This window comes from Centropristis striata, chromosome 1 (assembly GCF_030273125.1).
Source record: "Centropristis striata isolate RG_2023a ecotype Rhode Island chromosome 1, C.striata_1.0, whole genome shotgun sequence".
Classification (NCBI taxonomy): Eukaryota; Metazoa; Chordata; class Actinopteri; order Perciformes; family Serranidae; genus Centropristis; species Centropristis striata.
In genome coordinates this window covers 35,234,247-35,254,838 of record NC_081517.1, presented here as the reverse complement: position 1 = coordinate 35,254,838, position 20,592 = coordinate 35,234,247, and the positions used below count along the sequence as shown (strand labels likewise).

The window sequence follows — 20,592 nt, the reverse complement described above, 5'->3', positions numbered from 1 at the left end:
CACTTCCAAGGCATGACCTGACAATCTTACAGTAGTGTGTGCCTTTAAAAAATTTCATATTTAAACATTTTTTTTATTCTTGTGTGTGTGTGTTTTTCTACTCAATAAATAAAAATAGCACCAACATGAGGACATCAGGAGGGTTTAATAAACTCACACTCTGTATACACCATGTGTCTTCCGGGTCAAAATGACCCACCTTCACAAAACCCTTTAAAATAAAGCAGCTTAATCAAACTTTAAAGGCTACATCTATTTTGCCTACAGAAACTACAGTCATGGAAGAAATGATTAGACCACTCGTTTTCCTTAATTTCTTGTTCTTAATCTTTTGTTGAGTTTAATTCAAGTGCTGATATCAAGACATTTTCCATAGTGTTCTTAACCAAAATCATTATCAAGAAAACCATGGAAAATGTCTAGATGTCAGCTCTTAGATTAAACTCTTATGAGCTATTATTACATTTGTCCAAACAAATGTACCTTTAGTTGCTCCAGGCATAAAAATGAACAAGAAATTAAGGAAAACAGAGTGGTCTAATTATTTAATACTTGTGTAGGGGTCACAGGTATCCCACAAGTTTAATTTGGATTTATGGCAAGATGGCCGCCATGCGAGGACGTTGGTCTCCATTGACTGCGTGAGCCATCTAGTGATACACATATATATATGTATTCATGAAAAAAAACGCCTCTGCTCTTCCACAGGGACATGTCCGATTTGTGTTTGTGTTTTAAAAGAACACAAATATTTTTTTTGAGAAATTATTTCTCATACATTGAACATTTATTGCACAAGTTCACATATTCAGATTTGCACATATTCAAATTTTGTCCACAACTTTTCATTGTTTGATACAGGTACACAAATATGTTTTGCACCAAATATCCTACAGCGTGAGCAAAAATGTGAGCGTGTCAGTTTTTTAATCTGTGACTTGTAAAATAGGATTTGTGCACCTGTAATTAAGAATTTGAATGTGTAAGTGTTGTATTTGTGGAGAAAAAAAATAAATCTACAAGTACACAACTCGTAGAGTATGTGACTTCAAATTTACTGATACGCATGCACAATCACTGTACACAACTACAAATCCCACTGTTAGAGGTGCTCAAATCTTTTGCACCAATAATACCTTCATACAAGCTTTCTGTTCTGCTCGCTAAAAGCTGAGAATTTAGTTGGATAAAGCTACACTTTTTTTCGAAAACAATCTTCAAGACTTCAAGACATGAAAGAGGGAGAGAGGGCGTGAGCTTGAGTGACTCGCACAGGGCTCCCGTTCATTGTACTTCCATTGTGGTTCCAGTGTAATATTAGTTCAGCCAGTGTTGTAGTTTTCACTGAAAAAATAGATTTAACATCCCTATAAGCCATAAGGCAGACATGGTGAGTTTGACAAAAGCCACAGTAAGTCGTAGCTCTCGTGATAGCTCACTTCATAGGGAGTCTGACCTCCTTTCTTAAACAAAGACAGTGAGCGGCCCTTTTGTTTTGTGTGCTTGCTTGCAAAAGCACACTAACTACTATTCACCGGGACTATTTCTTATTTTTTTGTGTGCTTGCTTGCAAAAGCACACTAACTACTATTCACCGGGACTATTTAGTGCCACGGCTGAGCAGCGAGGCATCTCTTATTATTTCTCATGTTTATTATTATTATTATTATTATTTTGTGTGCTTGCTTGCAAAAGCACATTAACTACTATTCACCGGGCTTATGTCTTTTTAGTGCCACGGCTGAGCAGCGAGGCACTCTCCTTCACTGCAAGCAGTGAAGGAGAGTGCCTCGAGCTTCGCTCGAGGCATCTCTTATTATTGCTCATGTTTATTATTATTATATATAGATTATTCTTCCGTAAGAACTTTGGCGCGTAACTAGTCCCGCAGGCCAGAATTTTCAGTTGGTCCACCTCTGGCTGCTCAGTGTGGCAGAACTGTCTCCACCTTCAGTTAATTTCAGTTGATTGCTCTGCTCTGATTGGTCGACTCCACCTGGCCACGTGGTTGCTTAGCTACCAAAGCCTCCCCCAACCTCCTACTCCCCCCCCCCCCCCTCCTCCAACACAGACATTCTAACTGAACAGACATGGCGTTCTTTCATTAAACACGAGACCTTATAACTTGACCATACATTGTCCAATCTGCTTCAAACTTGTCATGCATGATGATGGCTCATCACTGACCAGTTGTACATGACAATATTTCATAAATTCCCGCCCTTTTTGATTAGCCACGCCCCCTTTCTTAACTAATGAACCGTTTGTCCTAGAAACTTGTATGAGGTGTCTGCTAACTCAGGACAGAGTCCCTGTTTGACTGGCTATTGAAGCCACGCCACCTTTGAGTAGCCACGCCCCTTTTACTAACTAGTGAACCGTTTGTCCTACAGACTTGTATGAGGTGTCTGTGAACTCAGGACAGAGTCCCTGTTTAACTGCTGATTTAAACCACGAGAATCATCCGGCAGTAGTCCCGTGGCACTCCAAAATTTCCCTGGAATTTTGTTTCTAGTTAGTGCCACAGCTGAGCAGCGAGGCATCTCTTATTATTGCTCATGTTTATTATTATATATAGATTATTCTTCCATAAAAATTTTGGCGCGTAACTAGTCTCACAGCTTTGAGAAATCGCGAAAAGTAAAAACGGCAAAAGTTGCGCCTTAATCGGGAATCGTGTGGAATGACTTTTTTTAGCGATCGGCGCGCACGTTTTCGCACAACGTGCACAAACGTGCACTTTTCGGCCCATCCGGAACGCATTGCGCAAACTTTGGGGCCTCACCATTCGCAAACCGTTGCTCGTAAAATTCCGAACCGATTTAGAAAGTTGTAGGGCCTGAATTTATCTCGAGTCCTGTGAAATTTCAAAGCGATTGCACGTATAGTTTTCGCACGAAGTGCGAAAACATTTCCATTTTTCCAAACTAATGGGGAGGGCGATTTTCACATGTGTGTGTATTGCGCGGAATGTTCAGAGTCCAGAGTGGTGATGTCATCAAGCAGAGTGAACCGGTTTTCAAATTATTGGGCAAAAACACGTCAAAAAATCCCCCCAATGTAACTCTATGGAGAGTCTAGAGGGGTTGATGTCATTAAACAGAGTGTAGAGGGAGAGAAAGAATTGTCAAAAAATAAATTTGAAAACTGCGCTCCAGGCCCAAAATTTCACTCTACAGAAATAATTTATTCATAGAAACGTAGGAAATTTGTCCTCTCACTCACAATCCTCTGGTAAAGCTGTCAGAGTTATAGTTTTGGCGCAGGACGCACAGATGCACAAACAAAACGCACCAACTGCCTCATTGGCTCCAATATTAAAAATGCAGGAAGATTTCTCAAAAAAAAAAATTTAACCGTTTTTTTAAATCGCTCTAACAAAGCTATTTTTTCATTTTTCTAAAAAAAAAAACATATGTAGATGTTCAGGAAGAACTCAGGACGCTCAAAGTGAAGTCGGATCCATAATAGGTATTATGGTTTTGCCAAAAATGCTTTCTGTTCGAGGCCAGAATTTTCAGTTTGTCCACCTCTGTCTGCGGAACTGTCTCCAACAGCAGTTAATTTCAGTTGATTGCTCTGCTCTTATTGGTCGACTCCACCTGGCCACCTGGTTGCTTAGCTACCAAAGCCTCCCCCCTCCCCCCTCCCTCCTCCAACACAGACATTCTAACTGATAACTGTCAGTTTACTCTAAGTAAACAGAGTTCATAAAACATGAGACCTTATAACTTGACCATACATTGTCCAATCTTCCTCAAACTTGTCAAGCATGATGATGGTTCATCACTGACCACTTATACATAACAATATTTCATAAATTCCCGCCCTTTTTGATTAGCCACGCCCCCTTTCATAACCAATGAACCATTTGTCCTAGAAACTTGTGTAAGGTGTCAGATTACTCGGCATAGAGTCCCTGTTTAACTGGTGATTGATTACCCCGCCCCTTTTTATTAGCCACGCCCCCTTTTACTAACTAGGGAACCGTTTGTCCTAGAGACTTGTACGAGGTGTCAGTGCACTCAGCAAAAAGTCCCTGTTTAATCCCTGCCCCTTTTGATAAGCCACGAGAGTCATGGTCCAGAGGCAAGCACACAATCAAAATTTCTTTAGAAATTTTCTAGTTTAATTAGTTTGTTTCTTTCATTATTTATTTATTTATTTTTAACATCAACTTAAAATGTATTTGTCCTGAGTATTTTTTTCCTATTTATTTATTTTGTGGTTTTTTTTTTAATATATCCATTTCTAATTGAATGTGTTTGTATGTTTGAAACACACAAATGTATGTTTAAATATTGTAAATGTATTGTAAAATTGACATTCTGCTGATAAAAAAAATCCCCAAAATTCCCTGTTAAACATATGTCCCACCTCCTGATTGACCTTTTCTCCTCCTGCTCCTCCTGCAGGGTGACTCTGGGGAACCAGCTGGACGGGATCCACCTCCTGGATCCGGACGTGGTCGCTCGCTTTAAGAGCCGTTATCCCGACGGCGTCATCTCCAAACCTAAAAACATGCAGTGAAGACTTTGTGTGCTCGCATGTTTGGAAGAAGTTTGTCTATAAACTGTTTCTTCTTCTTTTTTTTTTTAAAGGTTTTTTTTATACCTCTGAACTTATTTTTTAAATAAAATGTTGTCAACATGATATATTGTCTGTGCCTTGTTCAAAAGTAATAATCTCGAAGAATTTTTTTTATTGAAATAAATGTTTGTTAAGTCTCTTCTGGCTGATGAAGTGCTGTGGTTTTATATGGGCTGAAATATGTGCCACCAGAAACTGAATTTGAATTATTTATATTTGAATTTGAATTGCTTAACTTGAATAATTGAATTAAAAAAACTGAATTTGAATCACAGAATTTGAATTTGTACTGTTCAATTTGAATCATTGCATTGAAAAACTGAATCTGAATTGTAATTGTAATTTAATGTATTAGTTTGGAACTGAACATTCAGTTCTCACAATTCAAATTCAGTTCGCAAAATTCAATTTCGAAGAGGCGCCATGGCAACCAGGTGGCAACATATGTAACAAAAGAAAACGGAGGTGCTGACTGGCCGAAGAGGCGCCATGGCAACGGGGTGGCAACAAATATGGTTTGTCCGCCACAGGACGGATTATTAATTTCACTAAATTATACAAGGAACCAATAAAAACAGACCTGTTTTTAAAACGCAGATCTTCGAGATTGTAACTTTAAGAAATGGTTTATACGTGAAAAAATAATGTGAATCCCTTTTTGGTGTTAATTTCCGACTAATGTTTCCATAATTTCTGCATTGAAAAACTGAATCTGAATAGTAATTTGAAATTTGATTTATTCGTTTGGAACTGAACATTCAGTTCTAATAATTCAAATTCAGTTCGCAAGATTCAATTTAAATTTTCTGCGACGAACATCCGGGTAGTTGAGGCAGAAAATGGAGGTGCTGATTGGCCGAAGAGTCGCCATGGCAACCGGGTGGCAACAATTGTTCCAAAAGAAAACGGAGGTTCTGATTGGCTGAAGAGGCGCCATGGCAACCGGGTGGCAACAAATATGGTTTGTCACCCACAGGACGGATTATGAATTCCACTAATTTATACAAGAAACCAATAAAAACAGACTCTTCAGCTGTTTTTAAAACACAGATCTTTAAGAAATGGTTTATATGTGGAAAAAATAATGTGAATCCCTTTTTGGTGTTAATTTCCGACCCATGTTTCCATAATTTCTGCACATTTCTGCATCTATTCGGCTGCAAAACTTCACATTCACAATCAACAAAAACAGACACATTTTTAATAATTTTTCATCTGAACCTTGTCTCATATTTAAACGGTTTATAAACAGTTTAAACACGATCTTTGATGGAAAATATATTGTCCCAAAGATGATAAAAGGCCTGTTTTCTCATGAAAAGTTATCTATTTTTCTCTGCAGAATAAGTACTTTTACTATACTTTATTCAGATAATACTCACATTTGTTTTTACTAATGTAAGGATTTTGAAAGCAGGACTTTAATTTTACCGTGTGGTATTTCTACTGTTTGTATTAAAACATCTGAATACTTCTTTCACAACTGACAATAATGAAACGTGGTTGGTTAGTGCATTTTTCATAGACTGTGTATAAAGATGGAGGAAACCTTAAAACGCAGATCTTCCAGATTGTAACTTTAAGAAATGGTTTATACGTGAAAAAATAATGTGAATCCCTTTTTGGTGTTAATTTCCGACTAATGTTTCCATAATTTCTGCACATTTCTGCATCTAATCGGCTGCAAAACTTCACAATCAACAAAAACACAGACACATTTTTAATGTACATTTTTTTAGTTATTATTTTGTTAGTAAAGAATAAAGATACTTTTCTTTTGACATACTGTGGATTTGAATTATTATTATTTCTGCGCCAAAGGACAAACATTGAAATTTCAAAATTTCAGCATTTCATAAATCCAGGTAGCCTATAGGTAGGTAGACCTTCTGTAAACTAGAATACTTTGGTTTTTGAAGTAAAACACAATCCACGCTAGCTAGCACACTAGCCACTAGCTGCTATATGTTTAGCATTGAGGTGATACTTGAGGCTGGATGTGCTGCGGTGATATGTGAATTCCTTGTTGCCTAGCAACACAACCATGCTCTTATGGACGCTTCTATCCGTTGGTTTTTAGTAACTAAATGTCCCATCATCCACAGGGCCAACCAAAGGTCTCATCAGCTTCTTCCTTCATGTTCACTGTGGTTTGTTGTTGTCTGAACTCATCAACGCTAGTTGGTGCTCCAGTATAATCGGTCCGCCTGAAACTCATCCAGTGAGAAACGTTCCGCCGTGCAAAAATAAGTGTGATTAAAATGCGTCAATTTTTTTTAACGCGTTCATTTTGTGTAATTAATTAATCTTAATTAACGCGTTAAAGTCCCGGCCTTAATTAAAATACACACAGGTCTAAACATTTTGAGAAATATTTCTATCCGTGGGAGGATTTCTGAGGAATGGTAATTAGCGGCATCATCATCATCATCCATCTTCTATCAACATAAATAGTAAACACCTCCAGTGGGTGAGTTGGTGCCAAGTTTTCATAGGATTCCTGAAGAAGATCTGACAAGTTTCCTTGGAAAACAGCTCTGCAGCAGCCAACAAGTAATTACATGCTAATGTGACTCATGCAGATCAAATGTGCAACATAAAACTGCAAAAGGAGATTCTTCCGAATTGAGGAAAGGAAATCACTGCACAAGCAACAGGCTTTGCATCAGCTGGAGAAACAAGAATTCTGCACAATATCTCTGATGATCGCTCACTGGTTTCCTCCATTTAAGACGAGATGCATCAAAGATGCACAAACCAGACGAGATCTACGGGATGATAGAAAGGCTGTCTCCAGGCACCAGGAAGATTGAGCTGTTCGGTCGACCCCACAACGTCCAGCCCAACTGGTAACACAGCACACACTTACCCAGACCTGGGCATTGGGCGGCCCACGGGCCACCTGAGGTTACCCTGAAATTAGAAATCAATACAACTGCAGTGCTTTTATTTTGAAGGGGGTTTACGTATATCTGCCTGCATGCATACCCACCTGCAAAAAACCTTGGTTACCTCGGTACCTTGTCAAAAACACGTATTGCTTTTAGCACAAAGTTAATAAAACAGAAGCCTTTTTGAAGGCAAGGTAAGTTTATTTGTATAGCACAATTCAACACAAGGTAATTCAAAGCGCTTTACATAAACATTAAAAACAGCAAGACACAATTGAAAACAGTAAAAACAGTCAATTAAAACAGGGAAATAGAAATAAAAATACAAATACGATAAAATAAGATACAGCAGGATAAGAAAAGAGATAAAATAATAAAAAGCACAAGTCAAACTTTGCGTAGTTAAAAAGTAAGGGCAGTAGAGTAGAGCAGATAAGTGTTAAAGTTAAGAGTGCGCTGCAATAAACAATAGTGTTTTTAGTCCTTTGATACTTTATATGAATTACGACCGACGGAGTCGTCATTATTTACCATTCGCTTTTCATTTAACTGTTCCACCTGTTATTTCCTGTCACTACCTTACAAAATTAAAGCATCCGTTTCACACTGGACGGCACCTTTTCAAAATAAAAGCATCACAACATCCGACTCATTTTGATGGAACGCGTCACATATAGCCTATTCAGCCATATAAAAGGTGGTTTTATTATTTATGTTGTATACTGTGAATCAGGTTCATGATAGTTCAATTTCCAAAAACAAACAACAATACAAGAATATATAGCCACAAAACACATACAATCAATATAGTATTGGCAATATATATATATATATATATATATATATATATATATCTCTGGGGGCATTGGACATTCCAGGAAACGCTATGATCTCACTGCTCTGATGACATCATACCCTGGTGACATCATCACGGAACACTGAAATTCCAGAGATGCTTTGATCTTAATACTTTGATCTCGCTTGGATGGTGAAATCATCACGTTGTCACGGAACATTGTGACGTCACCACATGACATCACATATCTCCTTTCAGAGTTTGCCTTTAGACTTGGGAACTGAAGGAGAGACACTTTCTCATTCCTGTAGGGCCGAGAGGAGCACTTGAAGGGACGACACAGCACAAACTACGAGACGACTTAGGATCATCCATTGTAATTTATTTAATACCGAAATGGATACAGCAGGACCTTCCGAGGCACAGATAATGGCTACAATTAAAGTTGATGACATCCGTCCACTGATTGAGTCGTTTCTGGAAAGGATTACAGAGGAACAGTGGGCCAAGATTACGATTGGTGAGGCTGATTATGCCACGAAAATTTTGTTGGCAGAGTTAGTGCTAGATTTGATTACATTCGTGTCAAAATCAGTAAAGGCAACTCTTGGCCGTAATGCAGCTGGCCTTACTGACAGATTTGTTATGTCCAGTCTGGGTGACTCAGTTGCTCAGGCCTTTGCTCAGGTTCTGAACGTAACTTATGTCGACTCTCACATCTCAAACTCCTTAACAGAATACATTTCTCAGGAGGCTGTAAACGGTGGAAATAGTCAGATGGAGAGTATGGGCATGTACGAGATTGTGGCTCCTGACCGCATACCTTTAGCAGGCAGACTTGAGGGTATGGTCCTTCATGTCTGCTCCATGTTAAAAGTATCCAGGGCAAAGGTCAATGCTTTCTGCACAATTCAACCATGGACACGAAAAAGACAGGACACTGAAGAACTAGCAGAGGCAGATGAGATTGCGGACATTGGAGATCTCTGCCAGACAGCCATGGGGTCTGTCAAGTCATCCACCCCTGAGAAGCTTGTGTCAGAATCAGTGGACAGCTTTATAAGTCAAACAACTAAAGCTGTCCAGGACATAATTACGAAAGAGGTCAGTGCGATGGCAGAACCTCTTTTGCATGATGTGGCAGATCATGAGTGTGCAGTGCTTGATTCTGACACCTCCTTAAAGATTGAAAATGTCTCCTGTATTATTGCTGAGAGCATTGTTGAGGCGCTTAGAGGGTCATCCTTACAGCAGCTTAGTCCAAGTCCAGATTTTAAGAAGACAAGTGGCAGCCCCCTACCAAGAGAGGGAGGCTTCTTGAAAGAAGTGGGGGACAAGGTAAAGACCTTTTTCGCCACATGGTTTACAAAATTGTCTATCAATAGAATCCGGACACAACTGAAGAACATGTTCTGTCCCAACTCCAAAGTTCAAAACAGGGAGTCACTGCAGTCTTTCATTGACAGTATTGACACACTGTTTGAAACAGAGAATGGTGACGAACTTGGTGGAAATGAGCATGCTGTGTTCAGTAAATTACGGCGCATATCAGAGGGACAAGACTCAGCCTTCACACAAAAACTTGGTGATGTTCTTCACAGTCACCTTTCAGAGGAGGTGAGTTCTCAAGCTGACTCAAAACAGCCATCACGTGAGACCCTTTATGCAGCTATAGCCGGCAAAGTGTGGCGTTTGCTGGGAATGATGCGCTGGTGGGTGAAGACTAAGGCTTCTGAACACAGTCTTAAAGTAGTATTTGATTTGATGGACTCTGAGGTACTATCACCATCACCCACAGTTTTAGTGTCTGTGAACAAATCACAGACACCCTCAGTGACACAATCAGAAAATGCTTCACCAACACCCAGTGTGGCAGTGTCTAAGAGCACATCGCCAGCACCCAAAGTGAGAGCGTCTGAAAGCACATCGCCAACACTTACAGTGACACTGCCAGTAACCCAAGCTTCTGGACACAGTTATAAAGTAGCATTGGATTTGATGGACTCTGAGGTACTATCGCCATCACCCACTGTTTTAGTGTCTGAGAAGAAATCACGGACACCCTCAGTGACGAAGGCTTCACCAACACCCAGGGGGGCAGTGTCTAAGAGCGCATCGCCAGAACCCGATGTGAGTGCGTCTGAAAGCTCAGACAACACATGTCCATCAGCCGAATGGAGAGTACTTAGAAACTCTCCATTACCACCACCACCACTCAAAGTGATACCACCAAAAAACTCTCTATCACCAGTACCCAAAGTGATAGTACATAGAACGGTTCTATCACCAATAACTGAGGAGGACATCCAACAGCTCAACTCAAAAACAGTTTCTCAGGTCAGTCAATCATCAACACATGCTGCTACAAGAGAACAGACAGTGAAGTACACACAACTCAGTGTACTTGTTATTAAGGTGGTTTCTCGCATCTACAGCAAAGCCAAGATAACCCATCCAGCTGAATCACCAGAAACTTTTATTAGGAGGGTGATTGAAAAGACATGGGCCGAACTTGAGGGACAAGATTTTACAATCACCCCGGAAACATACAAAAGCCTGGACAAAACCATTGTCGAAAACATGTGCAGGAAATGGGGCTGTGTAGAGGATGTGTTGGTGGCAATGGCACTTGAAGGAGAAGTAGTTGAGAACTACATTGCCTGCTCTGTCAAATACTTACTTTTGACACCACCAAAGAACAAGATGAGCAAGTTCTTTGGCTCATTCGGCAAAGCCTTCAAATCCATCACTGGTATTTTTAAACGGTCTTGATATCGTGAAGACATCAAATGTCTGTCAGAGACCAGTTAGTGGCCTCTGTCCAAGTTTCTTATAGAGATTCATGGGGCTTCCTCCGGGTGTCTCCGGTTTCCTCCCGCTTTACGTTATCATAGAACAATTTTTTAATTAAAGGCCACCTTAAGGTTTCATCCCACATACCATCACTACAATAATATAATTAGTTTAATTAATGGCCATTTAGGGTTTACAGGTTGCTCTGGTTTTCTCCCGCTCTACATCAACACCATAAGAAAAAAATTTAATTAAAGGCCACTTTAAGGTTTCATCCCTTGTACCATCACCACAATAATATAATTAGTTTAATTAATGGCCATTTAGGGTTTACAGGTTGCTCTGGTTTTCTCCCGCTCTACATCAACACCATAAGAAAAAAATGTAATTAAAGGCCACTTTAAGGTTTCATCCCTCGTACCATCACCACAATAATATAATTAGTTTAATTAATGGCCACTTAGGGTTTACAGGTTGCACTGGTTTTCTCACGCTCTACATCAACACCATAAGAAAAAAATTGAATTAAAGGCCACTTTAAGGTTTCATCCCTCATACCATCACCACAATAATAGAATTAGTTTAATTAATGGCCATTTAGGGTTTACAGGTTGCTCTGGTTTCCTCCCGCTTTATGTCAACACTATAGAAAAAAATTTAATTAAAGGCCACCATAGAGTTCCCTCTTACCAACACCAAAATAATAGAAATACATTATTAATGGCCATTAAGGATTTACTCATGGTTGCTCTGAGCCATAGTTACTCAAAATAGAGGCTTTGAACATGGCCCACGTAGACCCCATGTCCCCAACCACACCCGGAATGCAGGTCAAATTGTCCTGGAGGTGGGAGTTGAAGAACCAGCAGACAGGGGTGTCTGCTCGACGTTCCCAGTTCACCCTCACTCCACGTTTGGGTTTGCCAGGTCTGTCAAGTAGCCTCCCTGCCACCTAATCCAACTCACCAGCAGGTGGTGATATGTTGACAGCTCTGCTCCTCTCTTCAACCGAGTGTTTAAGATGGCTACAGATCTGATGATGCGATAACAAAATCGATCACCAACCTTTGGCCTAGAGTTGTCTGATATCAAGTACACTTAAGAGCAACTCTGTGCTCGAGCATAGAGTTGCTCATAAGTGTACTTGGTATCAGAGCACTCAAAACCAAAGATCGATAATCGATTCGGTTATTACATCATCAGATCTGCAGCCATCTTGGACACTCAGGTGTGAAGAGGAGCAGAGCTATCGACTGATCACCATCTGGTGGTGGGTTCAGGTGGTGGGGGAGGCTGCTGGACAGACCTTGCAAAGCCAAACATCCCAGCCAACATTTTTAAGTGGGGCCCATGTGGGTACAAAGTGGGCTAAATAATGGGCCCTATATGGGATTCTCACATCACACCCATATGGGATTGTCCGCAGGTTCCATGTTGGCCCCAAGCCAATTGCCCATGTGGGTTTAAGGTAGGATTACACAAGGTTTTAGGTAGGCCCCAGCTGGGCAAAGCAGACAAGACCCATCTTGGTCCCAGCTTTAAGTTCTATGTGGGACTTACATGGGGACATTATGGGCTGAAATATGGGTTGCAAGTGGGATTGTCCACAGGTTCCATGTTGGCCCCATGCTAACTGACAATGTGGGTTTAAAGCAGGATTACACAAGGTTTTAGGTAGGCCCCAGATGGGCAAAGCAGACAAGACCAATCTTGGTCCCAGCTTTAGATCCTATGGGGGACCTACATGGGGACAGTATGGGCTGAAATATGGGTTGCAAGTGGGATTGTCCACAGGTTCCATGTTGGCCCCATGCTAACTGACCATGTGGGTTTAAGGCAGTATTACACAAGGTTTTAGGTAGGCCCCAGCTGGGCAAAGCAGACAAGACCAATCTTGGTCCCAGCTTTAGATCCTATGGGGGACCTACATGGGGACAGTATGGGCTGAAATATGGGTTGCAAGTGGGATTGTCCACAGGTTCCATGTTGGCCCCATGCTAACTGACCATGTGGGTTTAAGGCAGTATTACACAAGGTTTTAGGTAGGCCCCAGCTGGGCAAAGCAGACAAGACCAATCTTGGTCCCAGCTTTAGATCCTATGGGGGACCTACATGGGGACAGTATGGGCTGAAATATGGGTTGCAAGTGGGATTGTCCACAGGTTCCATATTGGCCCCATGCTAACTGACCATGTGGGTTTAAGGCAGGATTACACTAGATGTCAGGTGGGCTCCAACTGGGCAAGATATGCAAGACCCTTTTTTGTCCCAGCTTTAAGTCCTATGTTGGTCCTAAATGGGGACAATGTGAGCTGAAACATGCACTGTTAAAATGTTCCTGTAAAAAAACAGTAAACAACTGGCAGCTGGGTTGCCATTATACTACCGTAAAATTTACATCTTTTTACTGTCACTGAAAGTTACAGCTTTGTACTGTAAATGAAAAAAACAGTAAACTACTGGCAGCTGGGTTGCCCTTTTGTTACCGTAAAATTAACATCTTTTTATTGTCGCTTACTTTACAGTTTTGTACTGTTCATGAAAAATACAGTATGAACTGTTTTTTAAAATTAATTTCACAGTATTTTACAATTAAATGACTATTTAGTTTGTATTATTTATACATTTTAATAAACTATTTTTTAAAACTAAATTAAGACATGAGTAGTAACATGATTGCATACAATTAAAGGCACTTTTGTTAAGGAAAACATGTTAATAGATGTCACTGTCTCTGTTTGAAACATGGCTACAAACAGATGGCGAACCATAATAAAATAAACCTACTGATTTTTTCAATCCTGTGATTGCAATGTAAGAGAAAAAGCTGCACAGCTTCTTATTGCACTTTACTTTTTATTTGAATGTAAAGTTGACATGCAAAACCTTCACATGCAGAGCAATTGCATGTTAATTAAATGAATGTTAATTAACATGAACATCACTAAACAGTACATGTTACAAAACTGTAGTTACTGTTAGTGCGAAAGTCCAAGAACATTGGCAGGAGAGTTACGACTCATTCAAAGACACCAGGTTTCTCAATCCAGCCTAGGTAGCCGTGTGTGTGTGTGCCTGAGACAGAGAGAAAGAGAAAGAGAGAGATCAGCTCCAAAACAACTTACAATGCATAAAAAATTAACATACAACATACAACATGCATACAAAATTAACATTTGTGCCCCTCATTCCCTCCTATCATAATGACATTCCAACCAGAAACATCCAAACAGTTTATGTGTGGTAATGAGAAAATAATAAGTATTTGTAGAGTAGTAGAGAGAGAGAGAGAGAGAGAAAGAAAATCAGGTGCTTTGACAAATAGATTAATGGGATTGAGTAATCTCACCATCTCAAATGAAGTCCCACTCAAAATCCATGAGTCTCCTTAGCAGAGTGGACACATGTGGGTTCACTGTGGTACTCTTCTTGGTTGTAACTTTGCCCGTTTTCTTGGATACGACTTTGCCTCGTCCAGTCTTGGTGCCTCTCTGGGTTTATTCCAAAGAAAGGCCTGAAAAATTATATATATGACATATATATGTTTATTTGTATTTATATGTGTAACAAATCAAATTGTTGAACTGAATCTGATAAATAAAACAATAAAAGTCAGAAATGTGTAGAGTTAGGATTGAAAACATAAGAAAAATTCAGGTTCAGGTTTTTTTTGCTTGCATATCCAGTGGTGTAAACATACCAAGCAGTATCAGACGAGGTGTTTCGGGTATGGCGATTGTCCTCTCAATATCAGCTGTAGTGGCAGAACCCTGGGACATAGAAAGTGAAATACAAAGTGTACTGCTATAAGATGAGTAAGTGTATGACATGGCATATGTATGTATCATAAAGAAACTTGTCTACAGATCCGACAAGAAAACATCATTGCAAGTCGAACAGACTTGACTGTTGTGATGTGATGAACATGCAAGTATACTACTTACTATGATAAGTAGGGCAGCAGTAAAGTCATCTACTGCATCTGTAATATCAAAGAAATGTGTCAAAAGTCAATCGAGCTCAGCAAAACAAATATTCTTCAGTACTTAATTTGTCATCCAATAAATATCTTGAAAATAATATTGCCTTTATTTGAATCTGCACTGTGACACACAATAATTAGCATGCACTGTAGTCAACTGTCGAAGTGACTTAGACGGTAAAATGTTTACACAAGACTATCATAAAGTTTCATGAATTCACTGGCAAAATGCAGGTGTCAACACACATTAACTTAGTAGAAATTCAAATGTGCTCCTTGTATGTTTGATTAATTAATTTAGCTAGCTGGTATATCCTTCTATAGCATGATGTGCACATGCAGTAATCATTGCAAACAAAACAAATACAATCAAATAAAACAATGATATAAATATATAATATAAAACAATAAAATAAAATTGCTATACTCATCAAATAATTAGAAGGATGGGGATGGATCAAGAATGGCAGGTTCACATGTGCAGCTCGGGCAATGCTCTTCCCACTTCCCAGAATGCCCAAAATACTGCATGATAGTGTTAGTTAAGATACGTTTACGGTAAAGTGCTGTATTTTAGGAATACATTACAGTTCTGTTAAAAAAACTGAATGGACTGTAATTTAACAGATTTTCTTTAATATTAACAGTAAAGCACTGCATTTTAAAAAAACGCCTTAATACTGTTGAAATCCTGCAGTAAATTTACAGCAATTCGTTACAGTGTGGGTGGATAGTCTGTGAGTCCTATGTTGGTCGCATGCGTGCCCCTGTGGGTTTAAGGCAGCATTACACTAGGTGTGAGTGGGCCCCAACTGAGTTATATACACAAGACCCATCTTGGTCCCAGCTTAAAGATCCCTGGTCTATGCTACTCCACTGACCATAATAAAAGGAATTTATTGATACATGCGTCCCACTTTAACAAACCTCTTACCTTTTACAGATGTACACATACAAATATTGTCTTAAAACATCCTAATTGAGTACTGAGTACAATTTGAATAAAGATCCAACCTAGAGCTTTTTTCATATAATAAATAATTTTTGGCTGGGGCATTGTTTTTATCACAGCCTTGGATATGTCAAAGATTAAGAACAAAATTGATTTTGATGCATTTTTAGCTTTTGTGTAGTGTCAGGTTTAAAATGTAAAATTCCCTTTTTGGCCACTTGTTGGCAGACATGCCCACTTCTAAATAACACTTTAAAAATATTCAATTATTATTTTCAGGATTTTAACCATTTAAATGCCAGTTTGATTCCACGATGTCACTGTTTTTCAAAGAAAAAACAAACAAAAATTGAGTTATTTTCCATTTAAGAAATACTTTTTGGCTGGGGCATTTATCAGTCTTGGATATGTCAAAGATAGCAACAAAATTGATTTTGATGCATTTCTAGTTTTTTTTTGTGTAGTGTCAGATTTTAAACTGTACTACCCTTTTATGGCAGACATGTCCACTTCCAAAAACACAATAAAACTATTACTGATATATTTTTTTCAACTTTTTTGGGTTAAATCTTTTGATCAACTTCAGTCCTCATCAAAACTATCAAATATTGAATAATCATCAGGATTTTAACCCTTAAAATGCCAGTTTGACTACATTATGCTAATATTTCTTATGAAAACAAGATTTGCTGTGTTTTGTTAGATGTGTGTGTGTGTTTGCTGTTTTGTGTGTCTTGACCTCACTGTAAAACTTGCAAAGTTACTCCTGTCATAGACAGCCATATAGGCACTCTTCCAAGTCAATACAAACATGGGCACTTAAAAAAAGAGAGCTACAAACAGTGTATAGGACTCCAGCCAGGTGCATACATTTACAAACCGTGGTTTTAGTTTTCTCCACAGTGAGCTCTTTGAAGTGCAGTAAGAGAAGAGGGACCATGTTTTTATTGACTTGAAAGAGTTAATATATGGCTCTGTATGACAGGAGTAACTTTATTAGACATTACGAGTTTTACAGTTCCACCACTGCTTACTATTAATTTGGCACCGGCTGTCTGGCTGCTCTTCCTCCTCCTCTGTCTCTTGCCCCAGTGAACCATCTGGACAGCTCCCTCTCTGCTTCCTGCTGGTTCACATGTGCTGTCAACAAGTTCTTTTTAAGAGCCTCTGTAAAATACATTTGGTTGACAGTATGAGCTATGAACATTAAAAAACATATTCTCTTTAAACATCATTTAGAATTAAACAATGGCCAACTTCAGGGCCATATTGGCAAAAGTATGAAGAATATTTTAGGCCGATTATTTTAAGATATCCTAAGATTATTTTATGAGATTATCCTGTTGTGTGGGGTGTGTTAAAGAGTAAAATTCTCCCGACAATCGACTCAGAAAAAACGGTCGGCGCTGACAATTGTAAATATTAAACATGTTCAATATTTTCAAAAATATCAGATCACGTTTGATCACACTAGAATTCTGGCACAGGGGACAAGAATCTTGTGTGTCATGAGACAAATCTTTATGTGTGTGGTGTGCTGTATTTGGAATATCGGAGCACACCACACACAATATGATCCAAACTGTTCAATCAAAGATTTTTTTATCTTCATGTGTGGGGTCTCACACATAAAGAATCTGTTGAAAATTAGATTAATGTGTGTATAAGGCTGAAGGCACCTCATGATTTGATTCAATTACGATTCAGGGTTCTACGATTTGATTATTCAACAAATATGATGTTCTACCAGTCACTCAATGTTTTTACCAGCCACCATTTTGCAAGCATACATTTGTATCATTTGTAATTTGTCTTGTTTTTTTTTTTAAAAGTCAACAGTACACGACGTAAAAATATTGATTTAGAAAATGCTCTATTTCTTCACACACGTTCAATTTTACCGTAGATTAACTGTATCATCCCCTATTGTTCTGCTCTTTGTGCTCTAGGGTTGTAACAATATCAAAATATCACAATACCTCAATAACAAGCCCATGATATTTATTGCAGTATTGTAAGACATATCATGATATCAAGATCTGACAGTATGATAATACCACAGTAAGCTCCACCATGCAATATTTATTCCACTATCCATAAATCAACTACATGATAATTTGATCAAAATTAAATAGCTTATCTGCCTTTCTCAATCAGCAGCTTCTCTCCTCTTATCCCAGCCTCTCCTGCCTGTCCACTCCCTCCTCCCTCCCTCGGCTCACCTCGCTCCTCCTCCTCCCTCCCTCGCTCACCTCGCTCCTCCTCCCTCCCTCGCTCACCTCGCTCCCTCCTCCCTCCCTCGGCTCACCTCGCTCCTCCTCCCTCTCTAACTTTAAATAAATACCTGCTTCTCTATCTGCTGTGTGAGAAGTGATCTGTGAGTGTGAGAAGTTTAACGATGTCCGCGACTTCAGCGCTGTGTGTCTATTTCACGTGTGTTCCGTCTGACTCCAGCTCTCCAGCTGCAGCGAGACACACACACACACACACACACACACACTAAACAGTCAGCCGACAAGGTGACACGGACGATTGTCTCTCACACTCTCGCAAACGCTGTCAATTAATGTTGTTACGGGTCCGCCATGATATATATATTTTTTCTTTTTTAACTGGCCACAGTGGCTTGTGGGCTGATTAAATTCACCCACTACACTCAGTAACTAGCTGAAGAGCTAACTGCCACAGCAACAAAAAGTCTCCACATGGGCCTGTTGAGCTAATTCAGCTTGCATTTTTTTTATTCGAAATTGTATATACTGCCTTTGTTTTAGAGAGGGGCTATATAAAAACAGTAACGGCATTTCGACTAATTAGGTTTATTAGGCCTATTAGCATTAGCTAAAGCTAGCTAAAACACTCACCACATTAGCTGAGCCTGCGTTCAAACAAGCATTTTTGAAAATTCCCCAGTGTCTTACCTCACAGTACTTGGATAGTAATGATGGTTTAATACAATAACTTTAATAATAGAGAGATAGATATGCCACTCACCAGTGTCAAATGCACGATGTTGCTTCTACTGCGGACTGCTGCTCTTTGCCGCTGTAGGCGCTGTTCCCAAGAAATTCAAAATAAAAGCGCGCAGTGTGACCGTTATGTACACGTGACCTAAACTCTAAAAAAAAAAAAAAAAAATGACAGGGGGCTGATCTTGGATCTTCTGAATGTATATTTCTAAGAAACAATTAAATTTAAAGCAAAAACCGTGTACCCTTAAAAATAAAAACATTTTTTTATTTTAAAAATTAATCTTAATCTTAATCTTAACCTTATCAATATTATTTTGTTATATCTATATATATATATATATATATATATATATATATATATATATTCTTATTTTATTTGTATTTATTTAGGATGAATAAATTCTGCTGCTGCCCCCACAGAACTGCAGCTGCTTTTGTTATTCAGTATTACCTGTGTTGTGTGCTTTTTTTTAATTAATTTTTTTTAATATCAAACAGCAATACAATGCTCAGTTACAAAGAAGAAACGAGTTACAGAAATATAAACAATGCTTAAAATAAAATAGAATTAAATATTTAAAAATTAAAATAAAATAGAAGAATAATTAAATGGAAAAGAATGAAACAAAAACAAATAAATAATAAAATAAACAGACGCAAGATTACGTGTTAAAGACATGAAACGCAGAGCATATGTTGCAGTCTTCACAGCTTTTTTGTTTTGTAGACAGGAGAGAGTTGAGATATACTGTTCAAACTCTGACTTAAACAAAAAGAAATTTGTTTTTTTACTTGAAAACTTACATTTGTGTATGTGGTATTTGGCAAAAGAAAAAATACATTTTTAAGAAATGATGCATCATCATCCTTCTTTTTGTGATCAAAACAGCCAAATATGACATCTTTATAAGGCAAAGTAAAACCAGTGAAAATATTTGTGTTAACAAAGGAGGCAATGTCCTTCCAGAGCTTCTATGTAAATTCACAAGACCAAAAAAATGTGAGATAGTTTTAGGGTGCAGATCATAAAAAACAAGTTCCACCTCAATGTCAACTTTAAACTGTGTTGTGTGTTTTTCCCCTGTAATGTGTGTTAGATGTGTCAAAGGTAAGAGAGCACTAAAATTCTCAAACTATTCACCAGCAATCTGTCTACAGTTTGACCAGGTCTGTTACAACCACAGAGCAATCGCTCCTTACAAGCCACAACCACATACAAGATAATGCTGATGACAATGCTGACATGTTGTTTTGGGCTAAAGTTTGACTGTAATATTGATGATATGAACTGTATGGGCAATAAGTCTCAAGTGGCAGTCAGTCAAAAAAAAAAATGAGGCACATTTCCTTACAGCACACCTGACAGCTGCTTTCATGTCTACAGTCACAGAGTTATTAAGAAGGATAATATAGCCTGTAGATTTTAATCAGGCTTCATGCTCCTTTTTATTCTGGTATCATCATGTCTCACGTTAATTAGGATTATGTAAAATTGTCCACAGATGTCAAATTAGTATTTTGATGTTTTTAAAGATGCACACAATAAACAACAGAGTTCAGCAAAAAAAGAAAAAACACACACATTCCTACTTTGCCCACTTACATCCCTTATGGGG

At 38.7% G+C, this 20,592-nt stretch overlaps 1 long non-coding RNA gene across 1 annotated transcript; it reads right to left on the bottom strand.

The window, feature by feature from the left end:
* Positions 1–13,796: 13,796 nt before the first annotated feature.
* Positions 13,797–15,840, bottom strand: LOC131971638 (uncharacterized). The gene is made up of 4 exons (XR_009394397.1): positions 15,015–15,840; positions 14,771–14,840; positions 14,420–14,584; positions 13,797–14,145 (listed from the first exon to the last, which is right to left on the bottom strand). It is a non-coding gene; the product is annotated as an uncharacterized LOC131971638 (long non-coding RNA).
* Between the last annotated feature and the right edge of the window lie 4,752 nt (positions 15,841–20,592).